Source organism: Silurus meridionalis, chromosome 20, assembly GCF_014805685.1.
Source record: "Silurus meridionalis isolate SWU-2019-XX chromosome 20, ASM1480568v1, whole genome shotgun sequence".
In the NCBI taxonomy this organism is placed as follows: domain Eukaryota; kingdom Metazoa; phylum Chordata; class Actinopteri; order Siluriformes; family Siluridae; genus Silurus; species Silurus meridionalis.
In genome coordinates, this window is record NC_060903.1 from 7497705 (window position 1) to 7503727 (window position 6023).

Genomic DNA, 6023 nt, shown 5'->3' on the forward strand with positions numbered 1-6023 from the left:
CAGTAGTTAGGCCTTCGTATTACTGTGAATTAGCAGTATGCTCCTGTAGTAATATGTGAAATTACAAGTAATGTCTTTTAGATTACTGTGATATAGCAGCATTATTCCATATAATAATTGCATTTAGCTGTTAAGTTACAGTTAATGTAATGCAATTTAGCATTAGTCTGCTGTAGATTTACAGTGTACACTGTAATAGTCCTGGCTATACCAATAACAACATTAAAACAATGTTAAATTTAAATAAACACAATCAAAAATTTCATAAGTTTATTTCATACATTTATTACATACATACATTTATTTATTATTCAATGACTATCTCGAAAACGATTTTCCAGAACTGCTTATACTTATACTTTACTTTGAAGTTACTATTAAATTTCACCTTCTTGACCAATGAGGAGTTGCTATAAATTATAAAAATGAATTTTAATTAGCTTAAGTTATTTTAAGTTTATTTTTATAATTAATAGCAGCTCCTCACCTGTCAAAAAGGTTTAAGTGAATTGTAATTTCAAGTTGCTTCAACTTCATTAAAATGTAATTGCAACAAGGCTTTTTACAGCGTAGTGTTTCTTTATTGAACAAAGAGACAATATAGAACATAGTAATTAGTAAAGTGCATAACTGCCTAGCTAAACAAAGAACAAAATTTTGGATCACACTAGACTGACATCCATTCAAAATCAATAAGTTTTCTTATGAGTGTACAGACTTGCTGGTTGATGAGTTCTTTCTGCTTCTTTGACTTTGTGCCTGTCTCCGGATTAATGCCCAAAAAGCGCCTATAAACAAAAAGGCAGAAATAAAAACTGTTAGTTTCTTTCAAGTGGGATGAAAAAGTAGCCTTCAGTTGGTCAATGCTTTTGCAGTACAAAGCAAAACTAAATTTTGCTCAGTTCGAACAAGGTGACATTACCTTGGCCCAGTATTATTTATAACATTTAAATAAATAATTTTTTTAATGGATTTTCTCCTCAATAAAATTTTATCAATTTGCTTGAATTTGCTCCACCCAACAGGAATAATGTGCCAATGACATGGATCACAGAGTGCCTCCTAATGTATGCTTCAGTTTTGTCATTTTTACATTCTGACTTTCATAATTTGCAATGTGTCAAGTTGCATCTTTATATGGGATGTAACAGTATCAAAAATTCACAGTACAATAGTATTTCAGTATGATGAACTCGGTATGGTATTTATTGGACCATTTACAGGAAGGAAGACCATTTACATCCTTATATGCTAACAGCTTTTTATAACCTTTCTTACAGCTGTTGCAGTACTACATTGCACAAACAAAACTCTCAAAAAGCTCTTTCTTTTTTGGTCTGTGCTCAAAATGTCCCTGTTACCCATCTTAAGAAGATCTGCCCTGCTAATTTCATCAATGATGTTGCTTATGGTGGCCTCTTGGATTCCAAGTTCTTTTAGTTTCTGACTTAAAATCATATAGGAATGAGACAGGCCGATTTCATGGGCATTTTGAAAGTCCTCAATGATTGTCTGTATTGTACTGGATGGTAGCAACAACTTGCCTTGTAATTTAAGATACAGAAGGGCAAGGTTTTGTAAATAGAGAGTTTCATCCACAGCAAATTCCCTTTCTGGCTCAGTATCTTCCACAAGGAAAGTATCAGAACATGGCTGACTACACGGACTACTAGGCTCAGTAGGATCAGAGACACATAACAAGGCGTGATCTAGATCTCTATGTTTCCTTGAAAAATGCGAGGCTAAAGAGGATGCAACGGTAAAGCTGCAATCACAACCTCTGACTGGGCATTTTATTTCTAAACCTTCTTGTATGTGTGACTTTAAATGTTTAATGAGGGACCTTAAGGTGTCACATGTAAATGTACAAAACTGAGCCACACATTTGAGGGGAGTTGCAAACCGCTTACGATGATCACAGATGATCTACGCCCTGTATGCTCTCTATACATATGAGATTTTAAAGCATTTGATTTGAGACATATCCGAGAGCATTCAGGTACACCGCAATAGTACATAAAGTCGGGAGCGTTACTATGCAGTTTTGAGTGTTGAATAAACTCAATAACTGTCTGAGACACATGTTCACACAAACTAAATTTACAGTTGAACATTGTGTTCGATTCAGTTTGAGAAAAAAAAAAAATACAGGGCTAACCAGATTTAAAACTGATCTTGTTACTTAGGATATAGATAACAGACTGCCCTAATAACTCAAAGTTAATATATTTGGTTCCTACACATGAAAGTTACTAAACTGAACAACCTAAAAGTAAAAAAAAAAATCTTAAACACATTAGTGAAAATATAAAACTAAGGGACAAGACAACTAGGGTGTCAACACTAAAATGAACGATGTGTGTAACTTAGTTAGAAAGCTCACCACCCCACTACTGCTCATAAATACAAACAAGATTATTAAAAGCCAATAATTATAAACATATAAATTAAGTTCAGCTAAAGATCACAGTAGGCTAACGTTCGTGTGCTTGCAAACACAAGAGGTTAGCTTAGTGTAACAGTGAGAACACTGCCGCGCAGGCGCACATTTGTCAGTGGAATAAAAAAAAAAAACATTTGGCAGTGGAATTTATCTGAGACAAACGAATTATTATTCTTTCTTTCTTTCTTTTTTTTTTTTTTATATTTAAACATTGACATGCGCACTTCATTTTTCATTCGACGAGACAGATAGCGGCTGCTCTGTACCGCTCTCACACACAGCTAAAGGCACAAGTCTGAAATGAATTTACTTTTGCCCTAATCCACGACACTACAACCTGGTTTCACTGAAACCGGGCATATAACGTTCATTTTTCTAGCTGATAACAGCCGCCATAATGTCTAATTTATATACATTCAGGCCACAGAATAACGTTACCTCACAACTTTATTCCCCAGTGGTTAGCTTACCGCTGTGAGATGCTGTGGGAAGAACCTACAGTAAAGAAAGAGTGAACGTTGTAAGCACCAAGAAAAGCTTCAGTTAACAGATAATGTTATTTTTTTAAATAAGGCTTAAAATCTCACAGTACAGCACACTCAACACTTAACACTTAACACAGGACACTCAACACTACCAACGTCTGTTCATTTCTTTCTTATTTAAATTCCGCGGTCCTACACGAGTGTGTTAATCACTAACAGCGCAACAACAAAACCTACAACAACGAAATTTGGCTGATACTTCATGCACTATCACATATATAAAAATAAAAATAAAAAATCAGTCATTTAATTGACAAATTTGGACATTTTAAAACTTACCACTGAATCCGCAGAGATGAGAGAACTCAAAGATAGCGCCAGCGCGGGAGGAAAGTCACAGCCGCTTCCTGTAATTTCGCTGATGGCATTCTTTTTACAATAAAAGTCTCAACACTGTACTATATTGTGAAATATCACAGTTAATGCCTGTGAAATGCTAATAATGTAAGTTACTGTGAAATATTACTGTTACATCTTGTGAAATCCCGGAAATTTTTTACAGTGTACAAATGATTGTACACACTTTCTCCTTCAGCGTTTTTTCTTTTTTTTTTTATTATTTTCAACATGGTACATTAATATTGAAGACATCCAAACTGTGAAAGAACATGTATAGAATTATGTATCAAGTACACAATGTGTTAAACAACCCAGAATGTTTTATATTTTAGATCCAATGAAGCTACAATTAGCTTTGATAACTAGCTTGATTAGCTTGGCAAACTCTTGGCATTCTCTGAAAGATTATGTATTAGGTATTAGGTAGTCATCTAGAATCAGTTCACAGGTGTGCCTAGAATTAATTTGTGACATTTCTTGCCTTCTTAACGTGCTTTAGACCTTCGGTTATCTTGTGCCGAGGAATGGGTGAGAACCGAGTAAATAGCCCTATTAGTGCTACTACAACTACCGTACAAATCCATATTATAATAAGAAACACTCAGTTAAGTGAAGAGAAAAGACAGTAATCAGTACTTTAATAAAAAAAACATCAGTCAATCCAAAAAAAGTGTGTTCTCCGAAACCATTAGATGCTATGAAATACATAATAATTTTATTAGAATTACCAACCTCAGAAAAAAAAAACAATTTACATAAATGCTTCTCAGGGTTTAAGGAGCAGACACAGAAGAAATTGTGTAAGTCAGGCCTTCATGGCGAAATTGTAGCAAAGAATTAGTTACTTCAGAAGAACAATAAGCAGAAGAGAATTTCTTGAGCAAAGAAACACAAACGCACAAGAAATATATATATATATATATATATATATATATATATATATATATATATATATATATATATATATATATGTGTGTGTGTGTGTGTGTGTGTGTGTGTGTGTGTGTGTGTGTGTGTGTGTGTGGAATGTGGGAACAAGCAGGTAAACCCGGAGCAAACCCCCCCACACAACCTCCATGTCTGGACTCATCAGACATTATGTTTGTAATTAGATTTATAAACTGAACATCTGTCAAATCTACAACCTTATTGTCGTTTCACAAATTATTGTTATTTTCAATTATTAGCATCTGTATAGCCCAATCCTATAGCTCTACAGTCAAGTCAAGTCAAGTCAAGTTTATTTCTATAGCGCTTTTGACAACAGACATTGTCTCAAAGCAGCTTTGCAGAAATCAACAGTCAAAGTAAATGGTGTGCATTTATCCCTGATGAGCAGCATGTGCAGACTGTGGCAAGGAAAAACTCCCTTAGATGTTATGAGGAAGAAACCTTGAGAGGAACCAGACTCAAAAGGGGAACCCATCCTCATTTGGGTGACATCAAGAGTGTGATCATAAATCTTTCACCAATACAGAACACTGGAGAGTGAGAACTAACATGAGTACTGGAGTATAAGATTATAAGTAATGTTCTTTCTACAGTCTTATACAGTCTTTATGGTTATAAAACTATGAGCTACTGAGCAACTCATAAAATAGCTCAACTTTTAAGATCATCACAGATCCAGCACCAGCTTCTCTATGTTGTGTTTGGCTAGATTATAAAAACCTTGCATATTTTTTATATAATACATTAACATAATCACTCATGAAAATTAATTGAATCCTGGATCATTTATATAATAGAAAACAAAAAACAAACACATGATGAAATTATATAGGTGACGAAATAAACTAACAAAAATTAAAAATAAAAATAATATTTGATAACAGTCTGCCCTCTTGTGGTCATTTGATTTGTTACACCTATGTAGGCAATTATGATGACAGGACAATGGTTGCATGGGGACGTGTTGAAAAAAGTAAACCAAATAAATAAATAACAGACACAAATGTGCCCATCTCAAAACATTAGGTTACATACATGTGCTACTGTTTCCACTTTATTCTTAAGTTATTACTGCAAGGAATAATTGCACTCAGTTTACAGCCTCCTAATGGACTTAATGTATTTTTGGTCACTGCACAAAAGTAAAATTCTTAGTCATGCTACATGCCTACATAATTCATTTTAGCACTTGCACTTAATGCACACTCAGTGTTCACAGAATATGTACAAATTGTTTATTTATGTTTTTCATATTGCTTATTTATGTTTAAATGTATAAAATTCACCAACTCACTTTTATAGGAAGAAAGGCACAAATGGTTTCTTCATTTACGCATTTTTCCGATTGTGTTGCATCTGTGCAATCGATTCAATCCTGAAGAGACAGGCCAAGAGCTTCAGTTAATATTCATATTGAACATCATTAAGGAGAAATATGTGATCTCAGACTCAGATTTTGGTTCATGCTGACTTTGCAAGTCTGAGTCTAATGGGAACTCTATCCAACCATGCTAAGCAGAAAGTCATCTAAGGTGGATGAGCGACCAATAGCAAAAGACCCCAAGATATTATCAACCAAGACAAGGAATCTGGGGCTACAATGGGTACAAGTCTACTAAAGTTGCTGTAAGGACTGGAAGAAAACCCGATTTGACGTGATATGTTAAGCATTTGAGTTTTCTCTCTTTTTTTTTTTTTTTGCGTGCCACAGATTAGTCATATTTGAGAGAGTGAACAAAAGCTTT

The 6023-nt window shown here is 34.3% G+C and overlaps 1 long non-coding RNA gene across 1 annotated transcript; it reads right to left on the bottom strand.

Annotated features, from left to right (window-relative positions):
- Positions 1-579: 579 nt before the first annotated feature.
- On the bottom strand, positions 580-4034 carry LOC124403170. The gene is made up of 3 exons (XR_006928849.1): positions 3268-4034; positions 2882-2938; positions 580-788 (listed from the first exon to the last, which is right to left on the bottom strand). It is a non-coding gene; the product is annotated as an uncharacterized LOC124403170 (long non-coding RNA).
- Positions 4035-6023: the final 1989 nt, after the last annotated feature.